We start from the raw sequence: 16,394 nt of genomic DNA on the forward strand, positions 1-16,394 counted from the left end.
CTCACTGGTCCGGAAATCATTCGAGAAACCACCGAGAAAATCATACAAATTCGGGAGCGACTTAAAGCTTCCATAGATAGACAGAAAAGCTACGCTGACAAACGAAGAAAACCCTTGGAATTCCAGGTTGGTGACCGTGTCTTGTTAAAGGTCTCACCCTGGAAGGGCATGATACGCTTTGGAAAGCGTGACAAATTGAGTCCAAGGTACATAGGACCCTTCGAAATTCTTGCTAGAATTGGTCCTGTAGCTTACAAACTTCGACTACCCCAAGAACTAAATAACATTCATCCTACCTTCCACGTTTGAAACTTGAAAAAGTGTTTATCTGATGAGACTCTTGTGATCCCACTCGAGGAAATCGAGTTAAACGAGAGCCTCAACTTTGTGGAAGAACCCGTAGAGATTCTAGACAGGGAAGTTAAGAAAACCAAACAAAGCCGTATCCCGATAGTGAAGGTTCGCTGGAATGCAAAACGGGGACCTGAATTCGCTTGGGAGCGGGAGGATCAAATGAAACAGAAGTATCCACATCTTTTTCCCTAGTCTACCTGAAATACTAATTTCGGGACGAAATTCTCTCTAACGGGGGGATAATGTAACAAATCGTAATTTCAAACCTATGTAATAGTTTAGGTCAATGTGTAGTTCTTTTTATAATAATAAAGAGAAATTTTAGCATAATGTGCCTATTTACATAATTGACCCTCAAAAATAAATTATTTAGCAATCTCGATTGGGATGAACCAAGTGATAGAGATTGTAACAAGGTTTCCAAAAACATAAAGAACACTAAAATCCGAGTTGTAACGAAGAAGTTATGACTAATCGAAAATCTGCGACAAAACCGACAAAACACTGTTCAGTGTAAAAACTGAATTTTCTATAAAAGGCTTTTTAGCCTTAACAATCTAAATGAAAGTTGTAGTTTATGTTAAACCGAGAACTTTCATAAAAAGAACGGAAAAATCTGACTTCGTATAAGGAAGTTATGATTTTTCTAAGTTTAAGTATAACAGTGTACAACTAAAAACTCGAAAGAAAGATCGAGCGATTTTTAGCCGACACAACCTAAACGAGAATTGAAGGTCTCGTCTGTAGTAGTACAACGGTAAAAAGACAGACGAAAACGGACGTCGGATGAAGAAGTTATGAATTTTTAACGGATTCCCGTCCTGGTCTGTTTAAAATAATAATATTAAAAATAAATTCAAAATTAGCCGACAAAGTCTAAACGAAAGTCGTAGAGTATAACTTTACCTACGCGTACATATAAAGAACGCCAAAAACGGAGCTCGTATGCGAAAGTTATGATTTTCGCAAGTTTTGGCACAAAAATAAAGAAAAATAGCAAAACCGGGCAATTTCGCAAGTGACACGTGGCAGCCGCTGAGTGGACCGAATTTGAGCCGGTTTCTCGACAAATAAACTCCTTTTCGTGAAACAAAACTCTGTCCGGTTCATCCTCTATCAAGTGAGTTCATACCCCCGTATTTTCATAATTTCTACTGTTTTAAGGGGGGGGGGGGGGGGGGAGGGGGGGAATACAAGCATAACACAAGAACTTTGTGTTATAAAATCATGATTCAAATCATGATAAAATAACATTAAATTATCTAAAAATACTCAAAACATCAAACTCTTTTATAATCTTATATTTTTTTCCCAAAAATTCATATTTGTATATATATATATATATATATATATATATATATATATATATATATATATATATATAAGATTTAAAAGGCTTAGGACTGATAACTCATTCTGGGTCCTTTTCCTTGTTTGGATGTGGGCTTAAAGTACCGGTTACTTGTCCGAGTGTCGTTTAAATTTTACTTATATATAAAATTGTATATGTATATAAATATAATAGTTATTTCATCAGTTTAACTACCTTTGTAACATGCTGAGCAAGGGATTACATGCAAACATGGTTAAATACACAATCAGAGAGTACATATAAATTATAATAAGTATAATTTATACATAGAACAATAATTCATGATACAAGTATATTAGAATACACAAGAAACTAGGGTTTTGATACAGAACTAATCAAGGTTTACACTTATCAAATACATGTTTGGAAATACTAATTCAAGGACATACTATCAATCATTATTTCAAAATGATTGGGTTTTGATTCAAAGAATATACTGGTAATCATTATTTCAGAATGATTGAGTTTTCAAACTAATATACATGTAACGTTTATATGCTTTTTATGAGACACTAGATTCAGGTTGTTTAATTCATTTTAGACAACATAGAAAAGTCCTGACATTATAACCAGAATCTGCAGTCGGGGATCGAAACAAGTGTGTGTAGATCTATATCGGGATTGACAACCCCGCACTCAGGCTGCTAGGTACAGTTAGATGAGTGGCAATTGTTATCACCAGTTTAAACGCCCAAAAAGCGTTTGTTTCAGGCCATCAGTCATAGTATGGTTATAATAACTCATTAAAAAGATATTAACAATACGTTAGTGTATAAATAATTAAACGAAAGTACACCTTCAAAGTACTAGTTTACAGAATACAAAATACAAAGATTTAATATAGTTTTCAACAACAGCTGGTGGAGCCAGGCACACTCTCAGTTACAAGTTTTCATAAGTAATACAAATACAAAACATTAATACACAGAGAACGGCTTTATGGGAATAAAACTACTTTTCATATACAAACAGAAAATATAGGATTTTCTGGAACAGTTTACATATAGAAGATATAGAGATACTCTTTCAAACATAAACATTTATGCACTCACTCAACTTTATGTTGATACTCTCTTTTCAAATTACTTGTATTCTCAGGGAAATAATACACAGGTACTCCCCGAGCTTTTGAGAAGATGGAGCTTTGTTAAGTTATATCTTCTTTTGTATAACTATATTTTGGTTCAATATACAATGATTGAACATATGTAAATATTTATACTTTTTAAATACAATGGTTGTTTGTACTTTGATTGCTATGATGCATGTGTTGTGATACTTACCTTAAGTCCTCCGCCCCCGAACGTTTCCGCCGCTCTGGTTTGGGGGTGCGACATGGGGTGGCCCTGATTGGTGACTTTTTGGGAACCTGGTGGTCGGACCAGGGGCGAGATCGGGGTCTCCCCAAATGTTAGGGGATCATTATGTTCTGAGTAAGGTGTGGTCATTGCAATCCGAAAGAATGGGATAAGTGAGGTACGCATGGGGTGCAGGAAATGAGTTCTGAGTTGAGTGCTTCGTTGGGACGAGTGGTTCCAACTCTGGGTCGGACCAAACTCCCGAGTTTGAGTTTGGCTCTGGTGGTGCTTTGGATAGGCGAGATGAGGTTCTGGACTCTGAGGTGGGTTCCATGTTGAGGAGTATTGTTTGTCATATGATGTCTTAGACCTGTGTGGGTCAGTACTTGGGTACGGGAGGTACCGCAAGTTGCATGGAACGATGAGTAACAGATGACAGAGGTCGGGGTTGAGTCGATCTCCAGTTGGGGAGGTAGCATTCGCTTAGGGTTAAGCGAACTTCGTTATTCGTGTGTCACCTTGGGCCGATGTGGTTATAGTAAGAAGGAAACCATGGAGACGGTTGGGATAATTCAACGGATGACCCTGGAGGTTCAACTGTGGGGTCGAGATCAGATCTGGTACTCAGTGTTAAAAAGGGATACGAGGGATGCAGCCGAGGCTTATGATTTTAGATGTCTGAGGACTTCTGAGCGAACATGATTCTCTTGTGTCAGAGAACAGGATGTTGAAAGTTTATTGTTCGGATGGATTCTGTTAGTTGTTCAGTGGATGAGCCCTGGTGGGATGTAAACCCTTTCGTTCCTTGGGGCGTGATTCAGACTGTTTTGGTACGTTGGTATGAGCGATCGCTAGCCGATTGTCGGATTTTGTTTTGTGAGAATCAGAGGAGCAGTGAGTTATCAGGGTTTGATGTTCAAAGAGCGAATATCATGGTGATAGCGTGAGTGGAGGGTCTGGCGGCAAGCCAGGCCACTAGAGTTTCCCGATTCTGGGAAGGTCAGGAAGGGGTATTTTAGCAACAGAGGGGCCGGTTTTGTTCCAAATTTGGAGTTCCTGGTCGGATCCAGGTATTCATGGGGAAGGATATCGTTTTGGTGTGAGAACCTCTCAGTGGTGCTTTTCGAGTGTTTGGTTTTCATCTATGTGGGTGAGGAGCGATTTCGAGGGCGAAATATATTTCAAGTGGGGGAGAATTGTAACATCCGGATTTCCAAGTTTTATGTATTTATGAGTAAAAGAGAGGGACTCGACGAGTTGAGGCGTAGACTCGTCGAGTAGGACGCGATTGCTGACTGGATTAATGAACGGACTCGACGAGTCGGAAAGGGTGGACTCGACGAGTCCGCACTGTGGATTGAAAACCTAATTCTCGGGGTCTGTGCCCTATTTAAAGGCCTTTATGGCCTCCATTTGCGGCCACTTCACCCCTGAGAAACCCTAGAGAGCAGAGAGATCGTTTGTGGTGCAAGGGGAAGGCTAATCCATCAATCTTGAGTGTGTTTTAGCAAAGGGAAGGGAGGATTTCGAGCTAGGCAGTCTTGTGGGACTCAAATCTTCCATCATTTGGTGCAGAGCTGCTGTGGGAGGTAAGGATTCATGTCCATTTTCATTGAGTAATAGATTTCATGAATCTAGGGCTTTTTCTCTACTATTTGGTAAGAGATCTAGTGTATGTGATGTCCCCTTGTGTCAATATCATCAGATCTGGACCTTGAGAGGTCCAGAGAGTCCCTATTCTCCAGCTTTATGCAGTCCTTTATGAGTTTGGGGCTTAGGTTATCATATTAAGGGTTGTTTTGGCATATAGAGGTGATAGTGTGATGCATGGGCCTAAAGTTCGAACCTTTACGCGATTATCATGCTTGGGAAGGTCAGATCTATAGATTAGAGAAGCAGATCTGACCTTAGAAGGTCATTTGAGTATGAACATGGAAGCAACTCGCCGAGTCCATAAGTGGACTCGACGAGTCGATTCGGGGTTGCCCCGCGATTCGTGACAGGAGGAACCCGTCGAGTGGAAGGATGACTCGACGAGACAAGAGAGGCTAGAAGGATTTAGAGGACCCGCATGGACTCGTCGAGTCGCCCGTGTGCACTCGACGAGTCGGGTCAAAGTTTGACCGTTGACTTTCGTTGACTTTAGGATTCTGGTCAAGACTGATTCAAGAGAGTTCAGAGAGGGTTAGAATGGCCTTCTACCCAATCTTTAGAGATGAGTCTATGAGAGAATATTGATCGGGGATGTTCTTTGAATAATAGGAGGCGGCTAGGTCAGGACGTTGAGCACGAGAGTTTATCCGACTTCATTGAGGTGGGTCTTCTCACTATACTGTACCTAGAAGGGTACCTATGTGTGACCGGAAGGTCTTATATGCTATGAGATGTATGAGCTGTATGTTGTTATGTGATATGTATGTGTTATGTATGTTATGTATGATAAGGACCGGAAGGTCAAGATGATATGGACCGGAAGGTCAAGAGGTTACGGACTGGAAGGTCGATACGGGTAGGACCGGAAGGTCTACCGGGATTCGGGACGAAAGTCCCCTGAGACACATGGATCGGAAGATCCTACAGAGTTATGGCCTGGAAAGGCATATGTGTTGTATGTGGTATCTTGGGGAACTCACTAAGCATTTATGCTTACAGTTGTTGTGTTATGTGTTTCAGGTACTAGCAAGGATCGCGGGAAGGCGCCGGCATGGTCTGTACACACTGATGAAGAATTATGTACTTGAGATTCTGGGGTTGTTCATTGAGATATTATGTGATACAATGGGTTTTGTTATGAATGAATTATGTTTTAAAAATGAAAAATTGTTTGAAAATTTTCGTTGTTACACAACAGTCATTACAGAGTACTCCAATGGAGATATATTCCATGGAAACGAAGTCTCATATTCAAAGTACATTCCTTTGAACATCCTTCTTGCATTAAGTTTTCTAATCTTACACAGATTGAATAACTTCCACCTATGGAGACATTTCCACATTCCCATTTTGACTATCACTTCTGAACAAGAGTTGCCTCTTTTCAGAATATGTCAATATGGTCCTTTCCAAGAATTTACACCATACTTCCAACTGTCCATGAGCAACCAAACTTTTGTAACACCTCAAATTGTCCTCAACAATTTCTTAATCACTTTAGTCATATCCAGTTCTAGTACTTTTCCCTCTTAATGCCCTGGGCATTTGGAAGAATTTAGAACAGATATTATAGCACATGCAATCGATCCTATATCCGAAGCATATGGGACACGATTCATGATGTCTCACATAAAGACATGATCCTAGACCATTCTTTTGATACAATATTTTTTATTTACCATGTTTTCATAATTCAACTATGAAGAGGTATGCCGTAATCATAATCGAATTTTGAGAACGCAATATATATAGAATTTCCTTAAGTTGAACCATTCCAACATAAAATTCATATATATATATATATATATATATATATATATATATATATATATATATATATATATATATATATCCTTGACTAAATATGATTAAAATCTCAATCTAAGCTTTTAGAATTGAAATGAAGTATAATTTCCTCTCCCTTAATTATAGCAAAACAACTTTCCAAACCTTGCAAAGCACATTTTGCAAATTGAAACTTTTGTTTTCTATAATTAACATTGCTAAGTCGCAACACCTAACATAATAATCATTCTCCCACTAACATAATAATTATTAGCATAACACTTATGGTCCCACTAGCTTTGACATGTATCCATAAATTAGCTGGACTTCTAGAAATCAATACTTTATTGACTTTTGTTACCAAAGTTTAGATTTCCGATACGAGATGCTTTGATAAGACTTTATCAAAATCATACACTTTTCCTTAGATAGCTCACATGTGTATCTAAACAATTTTAGAACTATGAAAAGGGATGCCGTAATCATAGTCTCAATTGTTTAGACCTTTGCGATTTCTCACAAGTCCATGTTAGTGTGCCGGTTAACCACACACGCTCCACTAACGACTTTGAGAATGCGAATATCACAATTGCTTTCTACTTAAAATCTACTTAGTTAAAGCGTTTCCTCACCATCATTTTCATGAATCGGAGAGAAACCTTATGACACTTAGACTTTTATGGTGTATGTGTTCCTATCCATGTGAATTTGTCAAAACCATAATCACAAGACAAGGTTTGTGACAAATCCAAACTCATATGGACTGAACTTGTGCAATCTTAACTTCTTGCCACTTGGCAGCACAATGGGCCTACCATTGCTTCCAAGTAGTTATGCGAACAACTGAGAACTCATAGAACTCAGATGCATAGTCAACTTTTAACTGGAATGGGCACAAAAATAAGAATATGTCAATCACGATAGGTTACAAGCCTCAAGTCGTGTTCTAGTGATGAACAATAGGTTTTATTCTTAATTAGCTCTTGAAACTTTTTCAAGATCTATTAAGACTCCCACTGACCTCTTGACATATAAGATTCTCTTGTCAAGAACTATTCCTTGACAAAACAAATATTCAAGAGTTAGTGCGGATACTTATCAAGATAAACACTTCACACAATTGGTCTTAGTTGGTCTTTTTTTATCCAAGACATCACAACTTACCAACTTCAAATGTTCAAGAGTAGGAAAACATTTTACTCTACATTTGACAAGTGTTATAAACCTTCTTATGATTATGTCACTTAAGTTACAATCTTGGAGTATTACTCTAAGAATTGTTTTGGAACGAAGTATGATTCATCTTTTTGATTTTAACCATTTCAACAATCCACGATCCCTCTTCTTAGCCAACCAAATGCACTAAGGTGTCCTTAGAGGATCAATTGTGATATGGTATCTTAATCACTAAGATAATCACAAAACACGATACTAAAGTACTCTCCCATCTTTTCAGATTGGAGAAACATTTATCTCTCTGCCTAATTTGATTCTTCTTATTCGTTCTGCCTTACATTGAAACTTTTCCAATGTTTCAGAATTATACTTAAACTTGTAAGTATAACCATATTTACTAAACCTTAGTAAATCATGACGAATAGTCTTGTCTATCTTTGTGGTGGACCTGATCAGTGCACAACCAAGTGTACTCGATCTCCTAGTCCTTCACTTGACTCACATATACATGTGAACAAGGAATTAGTCTTAACTTCCCAAAGATGAAAATTCTCATTCATCATACAATACAAGTTGCATGATTCCAAGTTTCTATCCAATTGAAACTTGGGTGATGAGAATCTTTCCTTATTTGGTAGATTATGACACTACCACAAACAAAAGAATGAAATCAATTTTCCAATATTGCTATCAGTGGAATCATATAAACAACAATTTTTCACAAATGCCACTGTAAGGATATTTAAAATAAATAAAATTTAAACCTTTTTTTTTATTGTAAAAACTTGCGGAAAAACTTATCCTTACAATGCAAGTGCATATGAAAACAATGTTGTTATTTATTCCTAGGCAATCTATCACAACTTTTAAGTAGCAGCTCAAAATTCTGATGACCGAACCATGCGATCGAAATCCATCTCTTCGCGATCAGAATCAGCTTACTCTTCCTTTAAGCTTCCTCTCTTTTCTTTGATTCTACAAAACATCAAAAATGTGACCTAGTCACATCATGTAATAAGAATCTCCAAATAGGAACTTAATAGAGTTAGATAATGGACTTTACCCGAAGTAAAGTCTCACTATTTGACTTTACCAACCTTATGATCCTTCAGGTAAATAGGGCAGCTTTGCAACCAATGCCCCTTCCTTTGGCAATATAAGTATATGGACTCTTTGGGAATGGTACATGGGACTATCTCAGACTTAGCCTTTCTCTTTACCATTTGGTCAACCAGGTTGACTATGACTGATCCCTTTCCATTGGGAAGAGAAAGCTTTTCAGGATTTCAAATGTCACCATTGTCAATGTCCATGGAAGTTTGGAAGTCGACCTTCCAATCAAATTTTGCTTTACCCGTGCTCTAAATCATTGCTGATTTAGTAGCATCAAGCAAATAGGTAAGATCATTAAGGGTCATGTCATGGTCTTTCATGTAGTAGCCCTAAAGGAACTCACTATGTGACTTAGAAAGTGATTGAAGAACCTAGTTAACAATCAACTTCCTTAAGACCTTGACACCCAACTCTCCCGGCTTTTCAGTATGTGACTTTATCTCCAAGATGTGAGCACACATAGACTTTGCTTTCCAATAGGGCTTGAGTGACCTTGAACTTTTCAAGAACTTTTGGGTTAGGGAGAATAATTGGAGGAGGTGGAAGAAACGAGGTATGATTTCCATGATCCAATCGCGGGACATCATCTTCATTAGGGAAGCTTGTTCCAAGGTACTTGGGAAGATCATAGTTGTCTGAACCAGACATCTAAAATGGGAGATATTCAAGTTAGTTGATTTAAGTCCTTAATATAACACCCAATATGAAATATTAAGGCTAGGACCCAACACAATACTTTTATAACTTGGAAGAGAGATGTTGTAATCCAAACTATAAAATATTTGAAGGTAGGCGAATGACGATTCACCAATTTCCACCATGAAAACGAAATATGTATTAGGTTTTAATTGGTTTGAAACTCCTAGATCTTTTGAGATTCATTGAACTATTCAATGGCATATTTAAATCTCGATTGTGCCCTCTCAAGTTTATGACTGGGATGCCGAGGATCACAAACAAGGTGTAAATAACCATGCAAATATACTTGGTACTCTTAATTTTATCACCTAATCGATGTGCCAGTTAACCACACGCGCTCCACCGATCTATGATAAACCTTAAGCCACCCTTTGCCAACCTTGTTAAATCCAAGTTAGTGTGACGGTTAACCACACACGCCCCACTAACGACTTAAGCAAAGTACAAAGTGTAATTTCATGGGTTAGCACCAAATTCATATTTTCCTAAGTAACGAAGATTGGGAATTTATAAGTGTTTAGTTACTTAGTATTTATCATTATACTTTTAATGAAGAGAGAATTATAGTCCTGTCAAACCCGTTCGGCTAACGACCCTCCACCAGTCAAGGAAGCGGTGGGTGAGAGTGGACACCCATTAAACTGCCATTTTATAGGCAGTAACCTTATACCCCCCATATAGACCGGCTTCGTGAATGAGGCCTACTAACGGTAAGACTGAATTTGTTCTTATACATACATATAACTATTAACTATTAATATTATAATAGTATAAGGGTTGAATTTTAACTTTTAAAATTCTAAAGGTTTAACTTGGAATTAAAGTATTCATGGGGAAACTTTACAAATTCCAAAACTTGAGGGCAAGTTTTGAACAATTAAAAAAACTTTTCAATTCCATAACTTATGTGTTTAAAGTAGTTTGAATGAAAAACTCTTCAAGTTCCATAACTAGAGGACAAGTTATGGAAGACTTTAAAGCATTTAAAAATAAGACTCTTCATTTTATAACTTATGGAAATCTTATGAGTTTTTAAAAAAAACCTAAATGTGACTTTTCATATAACTTGAGGACAAGTTACAAAAACACATTTTATGAATAATTTTTAGATCAATTTGGATTGAAAACACATTATCACATAACTTTTCTATTAATGTAAGCTAACTCCTAAGAACAAAATAATTCATATCAAACAATTTTCATGTAATTAGCCTAACCATTAAACTAATACAAAACATGAATCTATTGACAATTATCTTTGAAATTGGATTAGCATAAACATTACCACATCAAAAACATGTTTATAAGTTCAAAAACAGCTTAAGGTAATGTTCATAGTCCAATTCCAGCCAAAAAATTCGAAGAGATGCTGTCAGGGGGTCCAACTCGTCGAGTGCATGAACCAACTCGACGAGTTGGATGATTTTAGGCATGGACTCGTCGAGTCCCTTAACAGACTCGACGAGTCAGCTGTCCAGACAGCAAAAAATTCAATTTTTCAGCCTTTTGCATCAAGTATAATTGAAAACAAGCCTAGGCTCTGATACCACTGAAGGGTTTTGAGCATTCTAACACTCCTATGGTGTACATGCAACCCTATAAACCTTGGATCTATGTTTTCTCTATTATACATGCAAATATTCAATATTCCAAGGTTTCATCCTAACTAGCATAATAAGAAGTATATACAATACAAGAATATAGTAGAATGACATACCTTTTGATGGAGCTTGTGGTATTGAACCTTTAAGAGCTTAGTGCCCCAAGTGTTGCACCTTAAATGGTTCACACAACACCAAGAACCCTTGGAATAACTTGAGAATAAGGATACTAGCACCAAAATCGGTTTTGCCCTCTTGTGTACACACACTAGTGCCATCTCATGAACTAGAGACCTCTTTATATAGTGTGGAGGATTAGGGTTACATTCATGTAAACCCTAATACCCATGACCTTTCATTTCCATAGGATCCATGGGTTAAACACTCCATGGACTATCCATGAAGGCTTAGCCCAACCTAAATAAACTTGGCCCATCCTATATATATATATAAGAGTCCATATTTAATTAGTTCCTTTTTTATCACTAAATTAATTCTAAATTAATTCTTGATCAATACTAATTAAATAATATGATTCCATATTAATATATTAGAACTTATAATATACTAATATAAATCATAAGTGTCCTTTTTTTCTCATTTTGTCTATCCAATTGTTCTGATGCCATGCAACCCAAATGGACCATGCCAAATCGGGTCAAGTACATACCAATTATAGTTATGGACTTAGACACTAATCCAATCCCATTCCTTTTAACCATTTGGTTAGCGGATCCACAATGTTATCCTTGGACCTTATGTAGTTAATTGAGATAACTCCAGTTGAGAGTAGTTATCGAATGGTGTTGTGTCTTCGACGGATGTGTCAAGACTTACCATTATACATAGCACCTTGCGCCCGTCCAATTGCTGATTGACTATCGCAACGGATTGAGATTGCAGAAACTGGTTTAGGCCATCCTGGTATATCTTCAAGAAATTGTCGTAGCCATTCAGCTTCTTCTCCACTTTTATCAAGTGCTATAAATTCAGATTCCAAGGTGGATCTAGCTATAACTATTTGTTTTGAAGATTTCAATGATATAGCTCCACCTCCAAGTGTGAACAAAAACCCGTTGGTTGACTTGGAGTCTTTAATGTTAGATATCCAATTTGCATCACTATACCCTTCTATCACCTCGGGATATCTTGTATAGTGCAACCCATAATTACGAGTGTACCTTAAGTATTGTAATACTCTTTTAATACTCTTCCAGTGTTCATCACTCGAATTACTAGCATATCTATTTAGTCTACTTATTGCAAAAGCTAAGTCGGGTCTGGTACAACTCATAAGGTATCAATTGGTGTCCTAGCTACAGTAGTATCACCGGAGTTGAACTTCTCAAGATATTTATCCACATAATGGGTTTGATTTAAAGTAAGTCCATTTGCAGTCCTTGTGATCTTCACACCAAGGATGACGTCTGCCAAACCCATATCTTTCATGTTGAATCTTGCCTTTAGAATGTTCTTTGTTGATTGCACCATTTTATCATTGCTACCAACAATAAGCATATCATCAACATAAAGGCACAAGATAACATAACCCTCACTTGTGTTTTTAACATAAACACACTTGTCACATTCATTAATCTTGTATCCATTTTCCAACATCACATGGTCAAACTTTTGATCCCATTGTTTTGGGGCTTATTTCAAACCATATAATGACTTTACTAATTTGCAAACCTTTGATTCTTGTCCTAGGGCAACATACCCTTCTGGTTGTTCCATGTAGATTTCTTCTTCTAAATCCTCGTTTAGAAAAGCTATTTTAACATCCATTTGATGTACTTCAAGATTTCTTATAGAAGCAATTGCAAGTACCAATCTAATGGATGTAATATGTGTGACGGGAGAGTACATATCAAAGTAATCAAGGATACTTTTCTGTCTATAGCCTTTTATTACTAGTCTTGCCTTATACTTGTCAATGGTTCCATCCGCTTTCATTTTCTTCTTGAAAATCCATTTATAGCCTAGTGGTTTGCAACCTTGAGGTAATTCCACTAGCTCCCATGTATGGTTTTGCAAGATGGAATCCATTTCACTTTTAATTGCCTTTTTCCATTGAGGTCCTGTGGAAGAGGTGACTACCTCTTTGAATATTTGAGGCTCTCTTTCAACCATGTAAGTGTAGAAATCATATCCAAATGACTTCTCAACTCGTACCCTTTTACTTGTATGGGGATCTGTTTCTTCCTCTATTTCTTCTTCATGAGAGGATTCATTGTGGTCAATTAATTTTGGAGTACTTACCTCAAACTTATCAAGACATGAAAACATATTCTCAAAGAAGGATGCATTTCTTGACTCCATTATTCTGCCTTTGTCAATTTCTCGTATTTTTGAGTCATGTACAAGAAATCGATAAGCACTGCTGTTTTGTGCATATCCAATAAATATGCAATCAACAGTCTTGGGTCCTATCTTAACCACCTTGGGTGCAGGTACTACGACCTTTGCAACGCACCCCCACACTCGAAGGTATTTATAGGATGGTTTTATACCTGACCATAACTCGTATGGCGTTTTATCCGATTTCTTTGGTGGGACCTTATTTAAAAGGTAGTTAGTTGAAAGTATTGCTTCCCCCCACATTGAGGGTGGCAACCCAGAACTTAACAACATGGCATTCATCATTTCCTTTATGGTCCGATTTTTCCTTTCTACCATGCCATTTTGTTGTGGTGAATAAGGTGCAGAAAGCTCATGTATGATACCATGAGTTGCATAAAATTCCTCAAACGGTGATACGTATTCACCTCCACGGTCCCTTCTTAGTACTTTAATTTTCTTATTAAGTTGATTCTCAACTTCACTTTTATACACTTTAAACTTCTCTATAGCCTCATCTTTACTTTTAAGCAAATAGACATAGCATAATTTAGTACAATCATCAATAAAAGTGATAAAGTACTTATTTCCACCTTTAGATGGAATTGATTTCATGTCACAGACATCGGTGTGAATTAATCCAAGTGGTTCAGTCGTCCTTTGAATGGAATTAAAGGATTGTGTTGTTAATTTTGATTCAACACAAGTGTTGTATTTGTATTTTGAGTCAATGTGAAAGTGTGGTATGTGTTCGAGTTTAATTAAACGCCGAAGAGTATCAAAATTAACATGTCCTAATCTAGCATGCGAAATATTTGAAGACTCAAGCAAGTAAGTAGAAGAGTTATTCATTTCATTATCATTTGGCTTAAGATCCATTACACAAAGTTTGAACATACCCCTATCAGCATACCCCTTACCCACATACATACCATTTTTGGTTAACACAAATTGATCTGACTCAAACACCAAGCGAAAACCATGCTTGTTCAACAACCAACCCGACACAAGATTCTTACGAATTTCGGGTACATACAACACATCATTCAACGTCAGCTCTCTTCTCGACGTCATCTTCAACACAATCTTTCCAACACCTTGGATATCAAAAGTGGTCGATTTTCCCATGAACAGCTTGTCACGATTATCCACAACCTTGAAGTTTCTGAACCATTCTCTATTCGAGGAAACATGACGGGTAGCTCCCGTATCAATCCACTACTCCCTTGGATTGGACTCCACAAGATTAACTTTAGAAATAACCGATGCAAGATCGGTGTCTGGCACATCTTTGGTTATCTTCTCCACAATGATTGCTTTTTTGATTTCTTTGGAAGCTCGCAATTGGTAGCCCGATGACCACCTTGGTCACAATTATGGTAGTTTCCTTGAAAATTCTTCTTAAAAGTTCCACCCTTGGCTCCCAAGTTTCCACCTTTGCCTTTCTCTTGGAATTTGCCCTTTCCAAACTTGTTCTTCCCAAAAGTTTGACCATGCTCCACCACATTAGCTTTCTCAGAAGTAGGGTTATAAATACGCTTTTGAGCTATCTTATTGTCCTTTTCAATTTGAAGGCGAACAATAAGGTCCTCAATGGACAACTCCTTTCTCTTATGTTTCAAGTAATTCTTGAAACCAACCCAACTAGGGGGTAGCTTCTCAATCATGGAAGCAACAGAAAAAGGCTCATTGAACCCCATACCCTCGACATGCATGTCATGTAGGAGGACTTGTAGTTCTTGGACTTGGGACATAACAGTTTTGCCATCCACCATTTTATAGTCAAGAAACCGGGCAACCATAAATTTCTTTGTCTCGGCATCTTCAGTTTTATACTTTTGGTCCAATGAGTCCCATAGTTCTTTGGTTGTCTTTGTTACACAATACACATTATAAAGTGAATCAACAAGACCATTAAGAACATAATTCCTACACAAGAAATCAGAATCTTTCCAAGCATCAATAGCAGTTAAAGCTTGCACATCTCCTTCTCCTTTGGGCATTCGAGGAGCCTCTTTAGTTAAGAATCTAGCAAGATTCAATGTGGTAAGATAGAAGAGCATCTTCTTCTGCCACCTTTTAAAGTTCAATCCAGAGAACTTCTCAGGTTTCTCAGCATGATTGACCGACATGGTCACCATTGGAGCTCCTTGAGCATTAGGAGTACCATTAGGCTTTGGTGGTTGAGAACTTTCACCAGTAGTCATGCTACAAAAGGAAGCAAATGTAAAAGTGCTAAAGATTAAAATGCAATAACAACTAAACTGTTAAGAAAAAAGAAAGAATCTGAAAACTGTTTTAGAAAACAATTTCTGAAAACAGTAATATATTATAGATGTAATAATTTTCCAACAGATTCTGCAAGTGTGAGGGAAGAAAAAAATTCGTTTATATAAGGATTGTAATATGAAATAGAAACAAATTTTTTTTGAAGTTCGTTTCTCACAAACGATTTGTTTAAGACTGTTAGGAAAATATAACCCAAAAATTGTACAAAAGAATAAAACCCTAAAAGTATTGACTGAGGCATGCGTTTAACACAGTTTCCTTAAAATAAATTCACCCTACATGGGTGTTTGTTTCCCAGGATACAACAACAGAAAGCAATTCTTCTAGATTGACTGAACCCTCATTTGGCCCGAATGATGCCTTCGTTGAAGTAAGAGAGAAAAGATGAAGCAGAAGCGTAAGAGAGGAAAAGAGTGATTTCGTTTCATTCGGTGTATCGAATCAGTCACATAGGCTTTGTATTTATACTACCCAATGTAACTGATGTAATTAAAACAAAATCGTAAGTGTCACAATTAAATAAGACAATTAATCAAGAAATAAAAACCGAAATCTTTGATTAATAGCTCTTAGTTCGGTTTTGTGACTGTTAACCAAAAGGAAATATTTACAAAAAGGTCCTTGAACTTTTCTGGTCGACCGGTGGTGCATTCGTGCCCGCAGGAAGCACGCTCGCACACAAGTTCAGTGGCCCGAAGCCGAATTTGGCTCGCA

General features: G+C 37.3%; 1 pseudogene; it reads right to left on the minus strand.

Annotated features, from left to right (window-relative positions):
* The window catches only part of LOC145130142 (secreted RxLR effector protein 161 pseudogene), a 30,098-nt pseudogene extending 17,753 nt beyond the window's left edge, over positions 1-12,345 (minus strand).
* Positions 12,346-16,394: the final 4,049 nt, after the last annotated feature.

Source organism: Lactuca virosa, chromosome 8 (genome assembly GCF_052849685.1).
Source record: "Lactuca virosa cultivar CGN04683 chromosome 8, Lactuca_virosa_CGN04683_v6, whole genome shotgun sequence".
NCBI lineage: Eukaryota > Viridiplantae > Streptophyta > Magnoliopsida > Asterales > Asteraceae > Lactuca > Lactuca virosa.